This window comes from Hyperolius riggenbachi, chromosome 4 (assembly GCF_040937935.1).
Source record: "Hyperolius riggenbachi isolate aHypRig1 chromosome 4, aHypRig1.pri, whole genome shotgun sequence".
Taxonomy (NCBI): domain Eukaryota; kingdom Metazoa; phylum Chordata; class Amphibia; order Anura; family Hyperoliidae; genus Hyperolius; species Hyperolius riggenbachi.
This window is the reverse complement of record NC_090649.1, coordinates 339,231,628-339,254,853: the sequence shown is the minus strand read 5'-3', so window position 1 is coordinate 339,254,853 and position 23,226 is coordinate 339,231,628. Positions and strand designations below refer to the sequence as shown.

The window sequence follows — 23,226 nt, the reverse complement described above, 5'->3', positions numbered from 1 at the left end:
CAGATGCGTGCAGCGGAGGACATCGCCTGGCAGTTCTGGAGTGGTAAGTGGTATTTCTTCCCCTGCTGCAGCACCTAGCAAACCTGTACTAGGGGCACCTACCTAACTAAGCTATACTGGGGGCACCTACCTAACTAAGCTATACTGGGGGCACCTACCTAACTAAGCTATACTGGGGGAATCTACCTAACTAAGCTATACTGGGGGAATCTACCTAACTAAGCTATACTGGGGGAACCTACCTAACTAAGCTATACTGGGGGAACCTACCTAACTAAGCTATACTGGGGGCAACTACCTAACTAACCTATACACGGGGCACCTACCTAGCTAACCTATACTGGGGGCACCTACCTAGCTAACCTATACTGGGGGCACCTACCTAACTAACCTATACTGGGGGCACCTACCTAGCTAACCTATACATGGGGCACCTACCTAGCTAACCTATACATGGGGCACCTACCTAACTAACCTATACTGGGGGCACCTACCTAACTAAGCTATACTGGGGGAACCTACCTAACTAAGCTATACTGGGGGAACCTACCTATCTAAGCTATACTGGGGGCAACTACCTAACTAACCTATACACGGGGCACCTACCTAGCTAACCTATACTGGGGGCACCTACCTAGCTAACCTATACTGGGGGCACCTACCTAACTAACCTATACTGAGGGCACCTACCTAACTAACCTATACTGGGGGCACCTACCTAACTAAGCTACACTGGGGGCACCTACCTAGCTAAGCTATACTGGGGGCACCTACCTATCTAACCTATACACGGGGCACCTACCTATCTAACCTATACACGGGGCACCTACCTAACTAAGCTATACTGGGGAACCTACCTAACTAAGCTATACTGGGGTCACTTACCTAGCTTGTTTTTTTTTTGTTCAATTTTTTTCAGCTCAGTACAGCCAGGAAAAAGTGGCAGACCAGGTTGGAGGACGCAGAGCACCGGAGAGCAGGAGCGGAGGAAGCGCTGCAGATGGAAGCCGAGGACACGGAGAGGAGGACCGGAGGACACCGTGGACCAGATCGGAGGGCACAGAAGAGCAGATGCGTGCAGCGGAGGACATCGCCTGGCAGTTCTGGAGTGGTAAGTGGTATTTCTTCCCCTGCTGCAGCACCTAGCTAACCTGTACTAGGGGCACCTACCTAACTAAGCTATACTGGGGGCACCTACCTAACTAAGCTATACTGGGGGCACCTACCTAACTAAGCTATACTGGGCGAATCTACCTAACTAAGCTATACTGGGGGAATCTACCTAACTAAGCTATACTGGGGGAACCTACCTAACTAAGCTATACTGGGGGAACCTACCTAACTAAGCTATACTGGGGGCAACTACCTAACTAACCTATACACGGGGCACCTACCTAGCTAACCTATACTGGGGGCACCTACCTAGCTAACCTATACTGGGGGCACCTACCTAACTAACCTATACTGGGGGCACCTACCTAGCTAACCTATACATGGGGCACCTACCTATCTAACCTATACATGGGGCACCTACCTAACTAACCTATACTGGGGGCACCTACCTAACTAAGCTATACTGGGGGAACCTACCTAACTAAGCTATACTGGGGGAACCTACCTAACTAATCTATACTGGGGGCAACTACCTAACTAACCTATACACGGGGCACCTACCTAGCTAACCTATACTGGGGGCACCTACCTAGCTAACCTATACTGGGGGCACCTACCTAACTAACCTATACTGAGGGCACCTACCTAACTAACCTATACTGGGGGCACCTACCTAACTAAGCTACACTGGGGGCACCTACCTAGCTAAGCTATACTGGGGGCACCTACCTATCTAACCTATACACGGGGCACCTACCTATCTAACCTATACACGGGGCACCTACCTAACTAAGCTATACTGGGGAACCTACCTAACTAAGCTATACTGGGGTCACTTACCTAGCTTGTTTTTTTTTTGTTCAATTTTTTTCAGCTCAGTACAGCCAGGAAAAAGTGGCAGACCAGGTTGGAGGACGCAGAGCACCGGAGAGCAGGAGCGCAGGAAGCGCTGCAGATGGAAGCCGAGGACACGGAGAGGAGGACCGGAGGACACCGTGGACCAGATCGGAGGGCACAGAAGAGCAGATGCGTGCAGCGGAGGACATCGCCTGGCAGTTCTGGAGTGGTAAGTGGTATTTCTTCCCCTGCTGCAGCACCTAGCAAACCTGTACTAGGGGCACCTACCTAATTAAGCTATACTGGGGGCACCTACCTAACTAAGCTATACTGGGGGAACCTACCTAACTAAGCTATACTAGGGGGAACCTACCTAACTAAGCTATACTGGGGGAACCTACCTAGCTAAGCTATACTGGGGGCACCTACCTAACTAAACTATACTGGGGGCACCTGCCTAGCTAAGCTATACTGGGGGCACCTAAGCTATACTGGGGGCACTTACCTAGCTTTTTTTTTTCAATTTTTTTCAGCTCAGTACAGCCAACGGGTGCAGCCCAAAAGCTTTTTGGTTCCAACCACCGTGTCTTTGTGCGATGCAGAAAAGGTGAACGGATGGTCTCTACATGCCTGGTTACCACCGTGAAGCATGGAGGAGGAGGTGTGATGGTGTGTTGGTGCTTTGCTGGTGACACTGTTGGGGATTTATTCAAAATTGAAGGCATACTGAACCAGCATGGCTACCACAGCATCTTGCAGCGGCATGCTATTCCATCTGGCTTGCATTTAGTTGGACCATCATTTATTTTTCAAAAGGACAATGACCCCAAACACACCTCCAGGCTGTGTAAAGGCTATTTGACCAGGAAGGAGAGTGATGGGGTGCTGCGCCAGATGACCTGGCCTCCACAGTCATCAGACCTGAACCCATTCGAGATGGTTTGGGGTGAGCTGGACCGCAGAGTGAAGGCAAAAGGGCCAACAAGTGCTAAGCATCTCTGGGAACTCCTTCAAGACTGTTGGAAGACCATTTCAGGTGACTACCTCTTGAAGCTCATCAAGAAAATGCCAAGAGTGTGCAAAGCAGTAATCAATGCAAAAGGTGGCTACTTTGAAGAACCTAGAATATGACATATTTTCAGTTGTTTCAAACTTTTTGGTTATGTACTATACTTCCACATGTGTTAATTCATAGTTTGGATGCCTTCAGTGTGAATCTACAATGTTCAAAGTCATCAAAATAAAGAAAACTCTTTGAATGAGAAGGTGTGTCCAAACTTTTGGTCTGTACTATATATTGGGGGCTCCCTGCCTCATGCCACTAACTGCTCTCAGGAATTCCTGCATCGTATCAGTGACCAGAGATGGGCTTCCAAATCGGACGCCACTCGAAATCATGCTTACAATGAGGCTTAATTGCCTCAGGTGTGTGCATGGGAGACAGAGGGTTAAGTACCCAGAAGTCCGGCCGGCTTCTATGTCTTGCACGCGTCTAATGGGGCGAGTTCCATGACTCACTACTGCGCACTTCCTTCTTGAAAGATAAATTGCACGGTAGTGAGTCGTGGAACGAGTCCCATTGGACATGTGCAAGACGTGGGATACATAGAAGCCTGCAGACTTCTGGATAAGTAACCCGCTGTCTCCCATGCACACATCTGAGGCAATGAAGCCTGATTGTAATCATGATTTCGAGTGGCTTCCGATTTGCAACTAGCTATACTGGGCACTGTACTAGCTATACTGGGGCTATACTAGCCATACTGGGCACTATACTGGGGCTATACTGGGCACTATACTGGCTATACTGGGGCTATACTAGCCATACTGGGCACAATACTGTGGCTATACTAGCTATACTGGGCACTATACTGGGGCTATACTAGCCAAACTGGGCACTATACTGGGGCTATACTAGCTATACTGGGCACTGTACTAGCTATACTGAGGCTATACTAGCCATACTGGGCACTATAATGGGGCTATACTGGGCACTGTACTAGCTATACTGGGGCTTTACTAGCTATACTGGGGCTGTACTAGCCATGCTGTGTGTTCTATGCGGCTAAGCCGCGTTAGACTGTTTGCACATGCTCAGTCATCTTGGGGAGGAGGGGAGAGCGGCCGGGCACATGGCTAATTAATATTCACTGCACTCAGTGACGTGCAGTGTTTACTTCCTGGAGCAGCCGCTCTGTGCGGCGATTGGCCGTGCGGGACCACGTGATGCCGCATGCGTCCAAGAGTACGCATCACGGACGCCAGAGTGAGCTGGACAACGCAGCTCACTCCGACGTCCACACCAGAGAGCACCAGGCGTTGCGTTAGGGGCATGTTATGTGCCCTATAACGTCCCCTAAACGCAACGTCCTGGTGTGTAACTAGCCTTAATGTTATTTATTATGCATGATATTTCCTGGGGGCCTGAGGGGGATCGGCGGGTATTGCAGATTGTGTGCAGGCAGAGGGGGCCTTAGAGTACGTGGGGCCTGGGGCGAGTGTCATATGCGGGGCATAGAGACAGGGTAAGGTGGAACGCACTTGACGCTGCTATGTGGGAAAGGAGGGACGCGCTGGAAGCTGCTGGGTGGGAAAGGAGAGACGCGCTGGAAGCTGCTGGGTGGGGGAGGAGGGACGCGCTGGACGCTGCCGGGTGGGGGGGGGAGGAGGGACGCGCTGGACGCTGCCGGGTGGGGGGGGAGGAGGGATGCGCTGGACGCTGCTGGGTGGGAAGGAGGGACGCGCTGGACGCTGCTGGGTGGGGATGGAGGGAGGCGCTGAATGCTGCTGAGTGGGGAAGGAGAGCCGTGCTACATGCTGTGTTGTGTACTGCTGGGTGTGGAGAGAGGGTCATGCTGTATGGGGAAAGATGAATGTGCTGAGTGGGGTGTTAGCTAGTACAACACTGGGTGCTGCTGCCTACCAGGTCTCTAAGGGCTGGTCTGCATGGCCCGCCCTCCTTCTCTTCTCCTCAGTCCCTTCTGGTGCACATCGTTAGTGAGAGAGATCTCGCTCTGTGCCTGCCACATGTGCCCTGGGGTTTCTAACTTCCCATTACACATGGCAGCGCAGCGAGATCTCTTGAAACTGACGTATGACGTCAGCTACGGCTCTCCGTTGGAAATCCCGCATCCACTGACATGCGGGAACTGGGGTGGAGGACGGGCATAATTGTAACTTATGTGTCAGGTGTGGGAATGCGGCTGCTCCCCGATATACTCAAACCACTGAGTAATCCGAGGCCTCTGAAGAGGGTGCAGGCCTGGTCACATATAGTCCCTGCACACTGTCTTCAATACTACCGACTGACACCCCCCGCCCCCACCGGTAATATCGTGCAGCATATTAAAAGTTTTTAAAGTCAGCCGCAATCATGTGCAGTCAGCAGCCCCAGAGCTTATTTATAGAGTGGGGCCGAACCTCCGATTTTAGGTTCGCGAACCGGGTTCGCGAACTTCCGCGTAAGGTTCGGTTCGCGTAAAAGTTCGCGAACCGCCATAGACTTCAATGGGGATGCGAACTTTGAAAAAAAAAAAATATGCAGGCCACAAAAGTGATGGAAAAGATGTTTCAAGGGGTCTAACACCTGGACCCCCAGGTGGAGGAGTGGGATACATGCCAAAAGTCCCCGGGAAAAATCTGGATTTGACGCAAAGCAGCGTTTTAAGGGCAGAAATCACATTGAATGCTAAATGACAGGCCTAAAGTGCTTTAAAACATCTTGCATGTGTATACATCAATCAGGTAGTGTAATTAAGGTACTGCTTCACACTGACACACCAAACTCACCGTGTAACGCACCGCAAACAGCTGTTTGTGTAGTGACGGCCGTGCTGGACTGGTGCGCACCATGGCGAGAACAGGTATGCAGTGGCGGGTTCACTGAACAGAACAGGTATGCAGTGGCGGGTTCACTGAACAGAACAGGTATACAGTGGCGGGTTCACAGAACAGGTATGCAGTGGAGGGTTCACTGAACAGGTATGCAGTGGTGGGTTCACTGAACAGGTATGCAGTGGTGGGTTCACTGAACAGGTATGCAGTGGTGAGTTCACAGTACAGGTATGCAGTGGTGGGTTCACAGAACAGGTATGCAGTGGCGGGTTCGCAGAACAGGTATGCAGTGGCAGGTTCACTGAACAGGTATGCAGTGGCGGGTTCACTGAACAGGTATGCAGTGGCGGGTTCACTGAACAGGTATGCAGTGGTGGGTTCACTGAACAGGTATGCAGTGGTGAGTTCACAGTACAGGTATGCAGTGGTGGGTTCACAGAACAGGTATGCAGTGGTGGGTTCACAGAACAGGTATGCAGTGGTGGGTTCACTGAACAGGTATGCAGTGGTGGGTTCACAGAACAGGTATGCAGTGGTGGGTTCACTGAACAGGTATGCAGTGGTGGGTTCACTGAACAGGTATGCAGTGGTGGGTTCACTGAACAGGTATGCAGTGGTGAGTTCACAGTACAGGTATGCAGTGGTGGGTTCACAGAACAGGTATGCAGTGGTGGGTTCACAGAACAGGTATGCAGTGGTGGGTTCACAGAACAGGTATGCAGTGGTGGGTTCACTGAACAGGTATGCAGTGGTGAGTTCACAGTACAGGTATGCAGTGGTGGGTTCACAGAACAGGTATGCAGTGGTGGGTTCACAGAACAGGTATGCAGTGGTGGGTTAACTGAACAGGTATGCAGTGGTGGGTTCACTGAACAGGTATGCAGTGGTGAGTTCACAGTACAGGTATGCAGTGGTGGGTTCACAGAACAGGTATGCAGTGGTGGGTTCACAGAACAGGTATGCAGTGGCAGGTTCACTGAACAGATTCACTGAACAGGTATGCAGGTACTGAACAGAACAGGTATGCAGCCAGGAACAAGCTAAGCCTAACTAATCTTTCCCTATGAGAGATAGTCTACAGCAGCTCGCCCTACTCTCACTAACGCAGGCACACGAGTGAACGTAATGGCCGCCGCTGCCTGCCTTGTATTAGGGGGGGGGGGAGTGGCTCCAGGGGCTAGTGTAGCCTAATTGGCTACACTGGGCCTGCTGACTGTGATGTAGAGGGTCAAAGTTGACCCTCATGGTGCATTATGGGGCGAACCGAACTTCCGCAAAAGTCCGCCTGCGGGACGCGAACCACTGAAGTTCGCATGAAACCGTTCGCAGGCGAACCGTTCGGCCCAACTCTACTTATTTACAGCTCAATCAGTGTCCTAGACAGACAGCCTGTAATGCGCACCAGTGGGATATCGGCTTAGCCTCCCCGCCTCTACTGCTCCTGCACCAATCAGTGCAGGAGCTCGCCGGGAAGCGCGAGATATCGTGCATAGAGGAGCAGATTCAGGACAGCCTACTGCCGCTCAGCCAATCGGTGAATGAGCTCGCCGGGAAGTGCGAGATCTCGTGCATAGAGCAGAGTGGATTCAGGACAGCGCTGCTGGCTTATTTTTATGAGAGAGCCCGGCACGTCCTGACATCCGGGCACGGGTGATGACAGCTGGAACCAGGCGGGCGGTAATAGAGTTGACCCGGGCGGCCCGCCCTCCTGTTTTATCCTGGGGAGAACACTGCTGGGCGCTATACTGGGCCCTATACTAGCTATACTGGGGCTATACTAGCTATACTGGGGCTATACTAGCTATACTGGGCCTATACTAGCTATACTGGGGCTATACTAGCCATACTGGGGCTATACTAGCCATACTGGGCACTATACTACCTATACTGGGTACTATACTAGCCATACTGGGCACTATACTAGCTAAACTGGGCACTGTACTAGCTATACTGGGGCTATACTGGGCACTGTACTAGCCATACTGGGCACTGTACTAGCCATACTGGGCACTATACTAGCCATACTGGGCACTTTACTAGCTATACTGGGGCACTACCTACCCATACTGGGACTATACTAGCTATACTGGGGTAACTATACTAGCCATACTGGGGAAGCTATGCCCCCCCCCCCCCCGTTCACGACACTGTCCACCAGAACGCGCGCACTCCAAAACATCCCCCTTCCCCCGCGGTCCCCGAATAAAAATTTGGTCAGAAAGTGGTCCCTGGGCCGGAAAAGGTTGGAGACCTCTGTATTACGGTTTTCAAAAACACTGTCTAATGCTGGGCATACACGGCAGTTTCTTTCCTTCTCAATCGAGCCGCTGATGGCTCGATTGATAATATCCGACAGGTCCGATGACCTGCCGGATAGATTCCCCGCTCGATCCCGATGAGCGGGAAACGATCCGCGCGGACGAGCGGGGATGCGCCAGCGGCTCGATCCGGCGTATAATTGGATCCGTGTATGCCCAGCATAAAACAGCACTGTATTCTAATCTAATTAGCATAAAGATCCCCAGCTGTCAGGTAAGCAGTAAAGAAAGAAGGGGGAGAGAAACACTTGATTTACAATGAAAGATAGCACTGTCAAAAACATATTACAGTGTGTAAATCACAAGGACAGCAGAGCAAGCTGAGAGGATAGCCCTGACAGCAAAGGAATGAGGATAGAACTGACGACCAAGGATAGTTCTGTCAGCAGAGGAGAGACAAAATACAGAGCAGAAAAATGACAGGCTGGAAAACACAGGCAGACACTGCATACACAGTCGCAGCCAGATGACATCACTGTAACTGTACACTACCAGAAGCTAATTTGCATGCTGCACAGTGATTGGAGGAAGGAGCTGCTGGAGAAAGGAGCTGCTGGAGAAAGTAGGAATCAGCTGGATGGCACTGTGTAAACTTGCCAACCAACATGTGGCTGCGCAGTCTACTAGCAATGCAGTAACATAAATAAGGACATCTGACAGGTATAGTACAGCAAACATACACTTTTATTTATTAAAGCAGTATTAAGCAACACATCGGATATTTTTTATAGTATCAAATGTTGAGGTCACTTCCTCTTTAATATGTAGACAAGATAAGGTAAAAAGACAGTGGGAGCCTAACATTATGGGGGGTGGAGAGGGAGGTGGGGACAGTGTAAAGATTAAGGAGGTTGGTAAAACTTCAAGTAGCCCATTTCGTGTAAACAAAATTGTTAAATGTGGTGGTAAAAATATAAAGTGCATGGTAACCAATGCTCGGAGCCTTGCAAATAAAATAGACGAACTAGAGTTAATTCTGAATGACAAAGGCTATAACATTGTGGGAATAACCGAGACATGGATGGATGAAAGCCATGACTGGATAGCTAATTTAAAAGGATACAATGGCCTCAATTCACTAAGCTTATCTCCTGTCTTTAATAACTCTTCTAGAGTTATCACCATGGTGATAAGGCATGTAGTATTCTGGAATCATTTTACCTCAGGCAAACCTAAAGTTAACTCTTTTGTCTTTAAGTTAACTCTTCAATCCTTAAAATAACTCCAGAGTTAAAAACAGGCTGTTTATGACCTGCCTGTGAAAATAACTACAGAGGAGTTAAATTAACTACAGAGGAGGTAACTTAAAGAGACTCTGTAACTTTAAAAAGATCCCCTGGGGGGTACTCACCTCGGGTGGGGGAAGCCTCCGGATCCTAATGAGGCTTCCCACGCCGTCCTGCGTCCCACGGAGGTCTCGATGCAGCCCTCTGAACAGCCGGCGACAGGCCCGACTGTAATTCCAATATTTACCTTTGTGGCTCCAGCGTTAGCGCTGTGGCTGCATTCAGCTCGGAAATAAATGGAAATACTCGATCTCCGTCGGGTCCGCTCTACTGCGCAGGCGCCGGAGATTTGCGCCTGCGCAGTAGAGCGGACCCGACGGCGATCGGGTATTTCCGCCTACTTCGGAGCCGACAGCCGTCAGAGCGCCTGCGCAGGAGCCAGGAAGGTAAATATTACGTCACGACTGTACGGAGGGCTGCAGCGAGACCCCCGAGGGACGCAGGACGGCGTGGGAAGCCTCATTAGGATCCTGAGGCTTCCCCCACCCGAGGTGAGTACCCCCCAGGGGACGTTTTGCCGTTACAGTTCCTCTTTAAGGAATAAAGAGATAAAATAACTCTCTCACTGTGTGGAGGTAAGTTATCTCTTGCCTTATTATCTCCAGCATGATCTTAGTGAATTGAGGCCAATGTGTTTAGGAGGGATAGAACAGGGAAAAAAGGTGGAGGGGTTTGTCTCTTTGTTAAGAATTCTTTTACAGCTGTCCTCAACGATGAGCTGGAGGAAGATTGCGAAGATGTGGAGTCCGTTTGGGTAAATATTCATGGTGGAAATAAAAGTTGCCAATTGCTTATTGGGGTATGCTACAGACCACCTCTTATTAATGAAGCTGCAGCACTGCGATTACTACAGCAGATTGAAAAAGCTGCAAGTAAAAATGAGGTCATAATTATGGGCGACTTCAACTTTCCAGACATTGACTGGGGTATTGAGGCTACCCATTCTGGTAAAAGCAGCAGATTTCTGGCAGCACTACAGGACAATTACTTGACTCAAATGGTAACGGAACCAACTAGGGGGAATGCGTTACTGGATCTGATCATTTCTAATAGACCAGATAATGTATCAAATGTGCAGGTTCAAGAACATTTGGGAAATAGTGATCACAACATGATAACGTTTGATCTGGTGACTGATAGGCCACGGGGCAGCGGGACCACTAAAACTATGAATTTTAGAAAAGCAAAGTTCAATCAAATTAGGCAGGCACTAAGTTTGGTGAACTGGGATAATGTACTACAAGGGGAGGACACTGAAGGGAAATGGCAAGCTTTTAAACTTATTCTCAATCAATATTGTAGTATGTATATCCCATATGGTTAATTTGCATATATTCAGCAGTGGTGCCTGGGAGACATCTCGAGCTCACTCCAATCTGAATTATTGCAAATTCTTTCTGTTTTAGGAGAGCAAACTTTTGTATATCCCATATGGAAACAAAATGTCTAAGAATAAAAAAAGGCCTCTATGGATGAATAGAAAGGTTAGGGATAAAATGAAGAGGAAAAGGAATGCCTATAAGGTCCTAAAACAGGAGGGGACCGAGGCTGCACTAAGCAATTATAAGGAGTGCAATAAAAATTGTAAAAAAGAAATTAGGCTGGCAAAGATCGAAGCTGAAAATCAAATCGCTAGGGATATCAAATCTAACCCAAAAAAGTTTTACAAGTACATCAACTCTAAAAAAAGAAAGGTTGACTGTATAGGACTCCTAAAGGATGAGGGTGGGAACTCAATGGTGGATGACCAAGGTAAGGCAGAGTTATTAAATGCTTTCTTTGCTTCTGTCTTCACAAAGGAAACAGCACTGTTGCAAATTACAGAGGCAGAAGAGTCTCAATCTTCTAACTGTAATATTAAATTCTTAACGCAGGAAGTAGTAAAGGCAAGACTAAATAAATTAAAAATAGACAAGGCACCTGGCCCGGATGGCATGCATCCTCGGGTCCTAAGGCAATTAAGTTCAGTTATAGCTAAGCCCCTTTATCTTATCTTTTGTGACTCTCTTGCAACTGGCAGAGTCCCAGTGGATTGGCGTACAGCCCACGTTTTCCCATTATTTAAGAAGGGCAAAAAATCAGATCCAGGAAATTATAGACCTGTAAGCTTAACATCAGTTGTTTGCAAACTATTTGAGGGGTTACTAAGAGATACTATACATGACTTCATAGTAGAAAATAATCTTATTTCTCAGCATCAACATGGGTTTACTAAAGACAGGTCCTGTTTGACTAACATGCTCAGCTTTTATGAGGTAGTGAATGCTAATATGGATATTGGGAATGCTGTAGATGTGATATACTTGGACTTTGCAAAGGCCTTCGACACTGTTCCCCACAGAAGTCTGGTGCAAAAGTTGAGGATGCAAGGACTGGGGAAGAGTTTGTGTGCATGAATAGGGAACTGGCTAATGGACAGAAAACAAAGAGTTGTGGTCAATGGATCATACTCAAAATGGGAGACTGTTAGCAGTGGGGTCCCACAGGGGTCTGTACTGGGTCCAGTGCTCTTCAATTTATTTATTAATGACCTAGTAGATGCAGTAGTGAGCAATGTTGCTATTTTTGCAGATGATACAAAATTGTGCAGAATCATCAACTCTCAGGAAGATAGTGTCATATTGCAACAGGATCTGGATAGGATGGCTATATGGGCACAAACATGGCAAATGAAGTTCAATGTTGAAAAATGTAAAGTCATGCATTTTGGTCGTACCAATGGTCTAGCACCATACAAAATAAATGGGATACAGTTGGGGACATCAAACTTGGAGAAGGACTTAGGAGTACTCATCGACAACAAGTTAAATAATCGTACTCAATGCCAAGCCGCTGCAGCTAAGGCGAACAAAATTTTGGGATGCATTAAAAGGGAAATAAAAACTTGAGATGCTAGCATAATATTGCCCCTGTTTAACTCTCTAGTAAGGCCACATCTGGAATATGGAATTCAGTTCTGGGCACCACATTACAAAAAAGATATTGCAGTTTTAGAGCAGGTGCAGAGACGAGCTACAAAATTGATACGTGGGATGGAAGGTCTCGCTTACCAAGAAAGGTTAGATAAACTGGGTTTATTTAGTCTAGAGAAAAGACGCCTTAGAGGAGATCTAATTAACATGTATAAATACATCAGAGGGCAATATAATAGCTTGGCGGATGAGCTTTTTGTCCCTAGGCCTTCTCAAAGGACTAGAGGACATGATCTGCGCATGGAGGAAAAACGTTTTAGCCATTTATTTAGGAAAGGGTTCTTTACAGTAAGAGTGATTAAGATGTGGAATGCATTGCCACAGGACGTTGTTATGGCAAACTCTATACCTGCATTTAAAGGGGGCTTAGATGCTTTCCTTGCGTTGAAAGACATCCATGGCTACAATTACTAGGTTATGCCTAATGATGTTGATCCAGGGATTTTATCTGATTGCCATCTGGAGTCAGGAAGGAATTTTTCCCTTTTGGGGCTAATTGGACGATGCCTTGTGGGTTTTTTCTTTGCCTTCCTCTGGATCAACAGGGGTATGTGGGGGACGGGCTGGAGTTGTACTTTGTACTGGTTGAACTCGATGGACGTATGTCTTTTTTCAACCAAAATAACTATGTAACTATGTTACTATGAACTGTTCTGCAGCCTTTCAGAAAAAAACTACCTTCTGCTACAGGCAAATATTTCAAATTATAACTTATCAGTTAAAGGACCTCTGTCGCGGAAATCTTAAAATGTAAAATTTATGTAAACATATACAATTAAGAAGTACGTTTCTTCCAGAGTAAAATGAGCCATAAATTACCTTTCTCCTATGTTGCTGTCGCTTACAGTAAATAGTAGAAATCTGACAGAACCAACAGGTTTTGGACTAGCCCGTCTCCTCATGGGGGGTTCGCAGGGATTTCTTTATTTTCAAAATGCACTTAGTGCATGGCAGTTGATCCATCCAACTGCCAAAAAAGTGTACGGTGAGCAGGGAGGCTGTCCAGCATCTTTGTATAAATCGGAATATCTGTAAAAACTCAGGGAGTGTCTTTATAAAGGATAGAATCTCCTATGGAGAGATGAACTAGCCCTAAACCTGTCGGTTCTGTCATATTTCTACTACTTACTGTAAGTGACAGCAACATAGCAGAAAAGTAATTTATGACTCATTTTACTCAGGAAGAAACATACTTCTTATTTGTATGCGTTTTAATTTGTAACATTTTCACGACAGTTCCTCTTTAAAGTGACATAAAACTCAGCATGTCTTATCCTATATAATAAAACCTCTGTGTCTCTGCGTCCTGTCCCTGTGCGTGTGTGTCCCTGCTTCCAGACTTGATAGATTGCTGTCTGTGAACCTCATTGCATTGGCTATCATTCATAAAGCATTTCCGCATGCGGAAATGCTTAAAACAGCTGACTTTACCGAACACTCAGCAAGTTCGGCATTCATAAAGCCTCTTTCCGCATGAAAAACTGACACTACCGAGCAGAGCAATAAATCACCGCCTTGTGCGGTGATTATAGGAACAAATGTAACAAAATAGTAATTCATAAAGAGTTACGCAAGCGGTATGTGGACGGGAAATACCGCTCCCTCTCATGTGGAGATACTAATGTAAAGTTAATAGAGACACAGACCTCCCAGGCAGCTGCAGTAGAACGGAACACGGAGAAATGTATCAACTCGGCTGCTTCCTGTGTCTCCGCCTGCCTACCGCCAGCCTAGTTCGGGGAATCTCCGCACTGCTATCGCACCTGGATACATTTTTATGAATGCCCACCCAGAAGTCTAAAATTCCGGCAGCTGTGTTTTCCTGCATTGATTCTCCTTACTGACAGCTCCTTCATGAATGATACCCATTGTGGGAAATAACAACTTTTTCCAAGTGCCAAGCAAACATCGTCTACTTGTGTGCATATACTTCGGACAGCCGTGGGGGATGGGCAAGCGGGACACGTCTGTGTGCGTATTGCGGGTGGTAGGTGCCGTGGCCTAGCGTCCGTTTTTTAACGGGTGGGCCTTTTTACTAGTTTCTTATAAAAGATTCTTTACAGCATAAAACCTGCTTGGATTGATTACTTTTTTTTCTAACTGGCCACTGAAATTTGATATGACTGTGCTTATTCTGTTTTATACTACATTATGGATGTTACGCTTGTTATATGTATACATTTGCTCTCATCCTACTGGTTTCATTAATGCTACTACCACCTTATCTTTCCTGATTGAACCTATAGTCAAGTTAGCTTTGGATAGCACCCTGCTTGGCAATGAGGATGGCATTGCCCTGTTTAGTTTTATTAGCTATATAAAAACCTATATGCGAAATTATGGTGCTGCAAATCATTTGTCATAATACACAAGGATCTAATTCCCTGAATAAAAGGAGAAAGTCATTTTGGCAATACAAACAGCTAAAAGCAGATTTTCTGTTCCTGCAGGAAATACATGTAAGGCCTGGCAGATCTCTCCTCTTCCTTCAGCATCTATACCTCAATCTAATACTACGCTCTTCACCTACACGCCAAGGCCCCACGTGAACGGGAGACCAGTACGCCTAACCGACTATGGTTACCCCGCAGGAGCTATGAAAATACAGCAAGATAGTGAGCAGGCAGCTGTAAACTCTACAGGAGCTATGATGATACAGCAAGGTAGTGAACAATAGACTAGATACAGAGAGCAAGATTGCTCAGAACGACCACAGCTCTGGGCTTCCGATAACCGCCACAATAAACGAGACACCTTGGTTGCTCAGTGCGACTGCAGCGCTGAGCATCTGTTGTCCACCTCACTGAATAGACAAGGACAGACAGACAGACAGGAATGAATGCTTGCCAATCTAATTGCAACCACAGCGGTAACAAACATTCCCACAAACAGGACAGAACAAGAAGGAGCGGAACTAATAGCAACCGTTGCTATAGTCACATCCACAGGATCAGGACGAGAAGGAGTGCTAGCCAATCACTATCGCAGTGATGGCTGCGTCTAAACAAGCAAGGCTGGAAGGACTTTGCTGTTAACCCACGCAGGATCAGCAATCTTCCACAGGGAAGCACAACAATACAATAACAATACAAGGCAAGGCAAATCACAGTTGCAACACGAGAACCAGCAAACAGCTATGGCAAAGCTGAACACTGTGACGGGCAAAGTGTCCATGCAGGAAGAGACTTTTATATGGACATTACCCAATGAGAGCAGGCATGCAAATTGCAACACAGCTGAATGGTAATCACTCAATCCTGTGTTAGGCCTCTTGTCCACGGACTGTTGATAGGCAGTAAAATGCCTCTCAAACTCACAACTGCTCACTGCTGCCAGGTAACTGCTTGTTGCTGCCTGGTAACTGCTCACTGCTGCCTAGTAACTGCTTGCTAAGCACACAGTTCAACAGTCCGTGGAAAAGAGGCCTTACTCTGATTAGAAGCTGCAGGCTGATTACAAATGCATTCAACATTTTGCAGCAACATGCATTAAGGGAATTCAGCACTGTCTGGTTGCAGCTCAGCTGCAACAAGCCACAGATGGATTCATGACAGCATCCCTAACTGCTCTGAACCGCAGAGTGATTGCAGAAGGCAATGGGCTCTACTGTATTCACAATAAATAGTTTGGTAAAAGCATTTGATGGTAAAATACCTCCTGCGGTATTTTACACTTTTTTTTTTCCAAATTCACAAAAGTTTTCCCCATGAGGCAGAAGTTCGGTAATTTACAGAACAAACATGCCTCAATTCACTAAGCTCTAGTCGGTAAGTGTCACTTACCAACTTTGTAGCAGGGCAGCAGTCAGGCAGGGAACTGTGTGTGGGACTCTAGGGTTTTCAACCCTGTGCTTTCTGTCATCCCTTTAGATGTGCTGCAGACACCAGGGGGCGCTCTTCTGTGTGCTAAAATACAAATATGCACATCTAAAGTGATGTAGGGATGCCCGTAGAATCGTCAGTTTCTTCTGCATTGATACACTGAAAGACCCACCGGCATCCCTATCGCATCCCATCAGCATGAGAGGCAGGCTGTGTGGCTTTCCCTATTGGCTGCCTGGCTCTCCCCAAAGGCTGTCTGTCAAGTTACCACACAGAGACAGCAGAGGGAGATCCAGTTATCGGCTGCTGTGAGCTGGAGAAAAATTCCAAACACTTTTGGCCGGTAAATGACATGCTGAAATCTTTGTGAATTGACATTTCTTGAGATTTCCCGAGATAATTACCACACAAGTCGGTAATTTACCTCACTGGTCGGGAACAGTGACTTTCTGTGTGGTGATGGGTTTAGTGAATTGTAACTTGGAAAGGTCATCGGTTATCATTCAATAGAACCTTTTTTATTATGTACTCTAATAAGACCAGGGGTGTTGCTATTGTCATGCGAAATGGTATTGCTTTTGAATCTAAGGAAATGTATAAAGATCTAGAGCAGTGGTTCCCAACCTTTTCCAGGTCGTGACACATCACGACAAACATTCAGATATCCGTGACACGTCACATCATGCCAAACATTCAGATATACATGACACGTCCCGTATGATAGAAAACATTCAGTAACAATCTGCTGATGCTGTAGGCACAATGAGGGGCTCAGTAACAATCTGCTGATGCTGCAGGCACACTGAGGGACTCAGTAACAATCTGCTGATGCTGCAGGCACAATGGTGGGGAGCTCAGTAACAATCTGCTGATGCTGCAGGCACAATGAGGGGCTCAGAAAATCTGCTGATGCTGCAGGCACAATGAGGGGCTCAGTAACAATCTGCTGATGCTGCAGGCACAGTGAGGGGCTCAGTAACAATCTGCTGATGCTGCAGGCACACTGAGGGGCTCAGTAACAATCTGCTGATGCTGCAGGCACAATGGTGGGGAGCTCATTAACAATCTGCTGATGCTGCAGGCACAATAAGGGGCTCAGAAAATCTGCTGATGCTGCAGGCACAATGAGGGGCTCAGTAACAATCTGCTGATGCTGCAGGCACAGTGAGGGGCTCAGTAACAATCTGCTGATGCTGCAGGCACACTGAGGGGCTCAGTAACAATCTGCTGATGCAGCAGGCACAATGAGGGGCTCAGTAACAATCTGATGATGCTGCAGGCACAATGAGGGACTCAGTAACAATCTGCTGATGCTGCAGGCACAATGAGGGGCTCAGAAAATCTGCTGATGCTGCACGCACAATGAGGGGCTCAGTAACAATCTACTGATGCTGCAGGCACAGTGAGGGGCTCAGTAACAATCTGCTGATGCTGCAGGCACACTGAGGGGCTCAGTAACAATCTGCTGATGCTGCAGGCACAATGGTGGGGAGCTCATTAACAATCTGCTGATGCTGCAGGCACAATGAGGGGCTCAGAAAATCTGCTGATGCTGCAGGCACAATGAGGGGCTCAGTAACAATCTGCTGATGCTGCAGGCACAGTGAGGGGCTCAGTAACAATCTGCTGATGCTGCAGGCACACTGAGGGGCTCAGTAACAATCTGCTGATGCAGCAGGCACAATGAGGGGCTCAGTAACAATCTGATGATGCTGCAGGCACAATGAGGGGCTCAGTAACAATCTGCTGATGCTGCAGGCACAATGAGGGGCTCAGTAACAATCTGCTGATGCAGCAGGCACAATGAGGGGCTCAGTAACAATCTTCTGATGCTGCAGGCACAGTGAGGGGCTCAGAAAATCTGCTGATGCTGCAGGCACAATAAGGGGCTCAGTAACAATCTGCTGATGCTGCAGGCACAATGAGGGGCTCAGTAACAATCTGCTGATGCTGCAGGCACAATGAGGGGCTCAGTAACAATCTGCTGATGCTGCAGGCACACTGAGGGGCTCAGTAACAATCTGCTGATGCAGCAGGCACAATGAGGGGCTCAATAACAATCTGCTGATGCTGCAGGCACAATGAGGGGCTCAGTAACAATCTTCTGATGCTGCAGGCACAATGAGGGGCTCAGTAACAATCTGATGATGCTGCAGGCACAATGAGGGGCTCAGTAACAATCTGATGATGCTGCAGGCACAATGAGGGGTGCTCAGGCGTATAGTGGCCCCAGTATATGTACCCAGGTGTATAGTGGCCGCAGTATATGCAGCCAGGTGTATAGTGGCCCCAGTACATGCAGCCAGGTGTATAGTGGCCCCAGTACATGCAGCCAGGTGTATAGTGGCCCCAGTACATGCAGCCAGGTGTATAGTGGCCCCAGTACATGCAGCCAGGTGTATAGTGGCCCCAGTACATGCAGCCAGGTGTATAGTGGCCCCAGTACATGCAGCCAGGTGTATAGTGGCCCCAGTACATGCAGCCAGGTGTATAGTGGCCCCAGTACATGCAGCCAGGTGTATAGTGGCCCCAGTACATGCAGCCAGGTGTATAGTGGCCCCAGTACATGCAGCCAGGTGTATAGTGGCCCCAGTACATGCAGCCAGGTGTATAGTGGCCCAGTACATGCAGCCAGGTGTATAGTGGCCCCAGTACATGCAGCCAGGTATATAGTGGCCCCAGTATATGCAGCCAGGTGTATAGTGGCCCCAGTATATGCAGCCAGGTGTATAGTGGCCCCCCAGCTGGAGCGGAGCAGCACAGCAGAGAGGAGCATTGGGTAGAGCAGCGGGGAAGGGCGGACGTTTCCCCCCCACTTCCCTCACCTTGGAGCTCCTCTCCCTGGCTCTCCCATCCATAACATTGCGGCGGTGGCTGGCAGCGGCGGCGGTGGGCGGGACTTACCTCCTCCAGTGTTTCGGCGAGTGGACGCTGTGCCTATGCGTGCAGCTAGTCTGGTCTAGTGAAGACCAGACTAGCTGCAAGCACGCACGCACAGCGTCCACTCGCCGGTACACTGGAGGAGGTAAGTCCCGCCGCCGCTGCCAGCCACCGCCGCAATGTTATGGAGGGGAGAGCCCAGACGAGCAGGGGGAGCAGAGAGCGGCGACACATAGCTGGTGCTGCCGCGACACATAAATGTGTCGCGGCACACCGGTTGGGAACCTCTGATCTAGAGGGTCGATTTCTTATAATACAAAGGAATCTGTCTCGCAAAGAGGTCACTATGTGCAATGTAGTGTAGATGCTCCACATACAGCACTGGCACAACTTTTGAGGCCTCGTTCACATCTAAAATAATAATCGCAAAAGCAAGCGTTTTGCGATTTTGTGCAGCGTTTTTTCCCCCTCCCGGTGCTCCATTGCGCGCTGTGTTTTTGGTAAAATCGCTTTTCTAAGCGCTTTTCCAGAATGGTTTTGTCATTCACTCCCTGACCCTGAAAAGAATAAATACAATGTATTTATTCTAAAAAAAAAACGTAAACGCAATCGCCACAAAAAGCTTTTTTTGTGAGCATTTAGCTCTCTTCCTATACCTACTATTATAGCAAAAACGCCCCAAAAATGGCAAGGCGGACGCAACGTGCTGATATGAACCTTCTGATAAGAATGATTGCAAAAGCGTTTTGTGGGCGATTTTGAAAATCGCCTGTGCTGGAAAAAAAGGCTTTAGTGTGAACGAGCCCTTAAAGAGCTGTTTCAGCGTTTAGAACATTATACATCCACTCATTTAATACTGGCAAGAGACTTTAATTGTGTCAGTAACCCCCAAGTTGACAGGAGTAATGCCTCTGACGGTAGCAGGATTTTCCCTAATACACTTTATAATGCGCTCAAAACTTTTCAGTGAACGGATGTGTGGAGGGCTTTTAATATGGGGACAGAAGCTATTAGTTTCATTCATACCCACAAAACTACTCTGTGAAGGCTGTATTATATGCTTCTCTCTCCTATCTTGATGGCCAATGCTTAATCTGCCACTTTACAAACCACGTGTTTTTGGACGGACCATCAAATTGTTACAGACTCTTTATGTATCTAGGCACTCCATTTATTTTACTGAGAATTGGAGATTAAATGATCTACTTTTGCAGGATGCAGGTGTGGTGAATGAAATTCCATATTCTCTGGAGGAATATTTTGTTGTTAAAAACCATGGTGAGGTTTGAATGGGCACCTTATGGGCTGCACAAAGGTTATACGTGGGAAGTTTATGCAGTTGGACTCTAAACGCAAGAAAGACAGGTTAGCCTCAATTCTTAAACTTACAGCTGAATTGAACATCTTATATAAACAACATATTTCTTCTCTGGACCAGGAGCGGATCAGTTAATTGAAGCGCAAGTTGAAAAGGGCGCAGCTACTCCGCCAATGTATTTATCGGCTACAGCTCTTAGTCACGGCGCAGACTGAATAAAATGGGCGCATTAAACGGCTATGCATATGCCGCTGTAACTCACGTCTGTGCCTGCGGTTATGGCTCTCTTTAGAGTATTAGAGGCTTTGATGTTTTGCGGCTATGGTGATATGGCTCTCTTTTGATTATTAGTTCATTTGATTTAGTTTTTTTTGCGGCTATGGCTCCGTGGCTGTCGTGATGTCTGAGCCTGCAGCTTTATGTGGAAGACACTCCTGACATCTTTAGCACACAAAGCTATAAAAATATAGTATGCACTGATGTTTCTTAAATCATATGTTTAACTCTGCAACTGTAATATAAAACATGAAGTGCTGATAGACGCAACAGTAAATAACGGCAGTGCAGTGTGGAGTCGGGGAGAAAACCGGAGAAGAGAGGTGCAGTGAATGAGTGCGAGCTGAGCAATCATTGTAAAAATGACAATTATTGCTTAATGTTTCTATAGCGGCAGTAGTCTGGGCAAGTCAGAACTGCGGGATTTAGCTGTACTGAGCGGTGGAGAAATAGTGATTGTGCATAAGGAAATGCAGGGATGATCGATACTGAGTGGCAAGCTGAGGGCACCAGGGATGATCGGAGCATAAATGGCATTAGTGCTGAGTAAGGGGAAGGAAAGCAAAGCAGGTACAGTTAGTGTGACAGGGTAACAAAACCGGGGATACACGGGGCTTAGAAAGTGGCAGAACACCCAGGCAGGGAATGTCATCAGTGGGGTTTAAATAGTGGCAGGAATACGGGGAATGTTGGCAATGCTGGTGGGGATTACACAGTAAAAGCTTTAATCCTTCAAACAGGCAGTTAACAAAATATCGGTAGTGCAGCATAATTCAAGTTTCAAACTGTACCAAAGCAGCCATGCGTCATTATTTAAGAGTTAAAGCCGGTATTCGTGTTTTCCTGTGATTTGAATGGTGGCACCGTAATTATACAGCAGATCTGTGCACCATAATTATTTGCTCTGATTTCAATAACCACAAGTAAATTGTTAATTAGCGGAATTTATTTCTGACCAATATACACTGCGCATTATTCATAGTTACCACCTTACGTGTGTACGCTCTTTTATTAGAATTTGGGCACAATGAAGTGGTACATAGTTCATATACTAGCCCAAATCAGTGCTTGCTTACACTGCTAAAGGGGACTGACTTAATAAACCGCAAAGATACATTATATATAGTAACAAGTATACACAAATCAATATACACCTGCTGTAGCAGCAGCCCTGCCTTTGGTACTTTACGTTTCTCTGCTTGCATATGCTGACATTCTTGTATTGGTAACAGTATCAAAATGTATTTTTTAAAGTAAACAATTGCTACTGTTGCGTCAGCTACATGTGTTTCTCATCAGCACTTTTTTCCCCTGAAGTGAGATGGGAACTGCCCTAGTGTATCTATATTGAACATTACAGAGCCCTGGCATCTACACTAGGCAGCGCTGCGAGTTGGGCTCTGTAATTTCGGCAATGGAGCCCGTGTACAAATAGCTGGGTGCCGCTGCAGAACACACAGGCTATATGGCTAGAACTGGTATTTGAAGCCAAAAGTGCAGAACAAGCTGGGAACTGAGAATTGTGATAAGCTGGAAGCTGAGTGTCACTGCAGTGTTATGGGGCAAAGGAATCAGAGAGCCTGGGCATCTGGAGCAGAACATTGCAGTGACTCTCAGCTCCTTCCAGAGTTCTCAGCTCCCAGCTTCATCTTCTGCAGTTTGTGTGCTCACCCTATTTAAACTATATAACTGGTGTTCTGCAGCGGCACCCAGCTCCCGACGCTATTTGGTCTCCGGGATCCAGCATCTGTTCTCTCTGTATAGATGCCAGGGCTCTGCTCCAAATGTCAGGGTTTGCTGCAGACTTCACCCCACAGCAGGGAGCTGAAGCTCCCTTCACCCCCCTCCACCACGCAGCTGCTGTGGGGTCTACTATACAGGCAGGCGCCCAATGGATTTAGTAATCATAATAGCGGCTACAACCACTCTCAAAATAAAAAGCTAATGGAGCTTTAGCTGCTGAAAAAACAGGCTAAAAGATTTGTAAGCGCTAATAGACGCGCATGAGGTGCACATGAAGTGCGGTAATAACCGAGATTTGTGCAAAGGAGAAGTAGCGCGGAAGGAAATTAAGAAAAAAAAAACGGCTATTGCCATTGCAATTGAGATTTAAGTTTACCGATATCCGCGCCCATTTTAACTTGCGGCTATTTTAAATGTACGCACCAGGAGACCCTGATACAAATTAGGGAGAAAAGGCAAACTTTTAATCAGCTTCTCTCAGAAGCAGCTGAGAAGACTCTTGAATTCTCCCGGGCTAAATTCCTATTATACAGAGGAGATGTGAAGCTAGCACTGCTGTTAATGCTGGTTTATTTAGTACGAACATATAAAATCACATATGCAGTCTTGCAAGCATGATAAGTAGCCTCCGTAGAAGCACAATGTGGCGTGAAACGGCTGTCAGACATCCTGGACCCAGCGGCCACCACCACCACTGTGCCTCCTCTCACTTCGGTATGTGTAACATTCTACTTATGCTTGCAAGACTGCATATGTGATTTTATATTTTTTGTATTAAATAAACCAGTGTTCACAGCAGTGCCAGCTTACATCTCTTCTATATACTCC

At 47.2% G+C, this 23,226-nt stretch overlaps 1 protein-coding gene across 3 annotated transcripts in view; it reads left to right on the top strand.

Moving 5' to 3' along the window:
* TIAM2 (TIAM Rac1 associated GEF 2) overlaps positions 1–23,226 on the top strand; it is a 1,035,624-nt gene that overhangs the window by 238,689 nt on the left and 773,709 nt on the right. The window contains exon 1 of one of the 3 annotated variants that reach the window (XM_068231883.1): positions 8,684–8,762. The exons of the other annotated variants lie outside the window; for them this stretch is intronic. The gene's annotated coding sequence lies outside the window, so the exon portion shown is untranslated. Of the gene's footprint in view, positions 1–8,683; positions 8,763–23,226 lie in introns of those variants that run through there. 3 annotated transcript variants of the gene reach the window in all.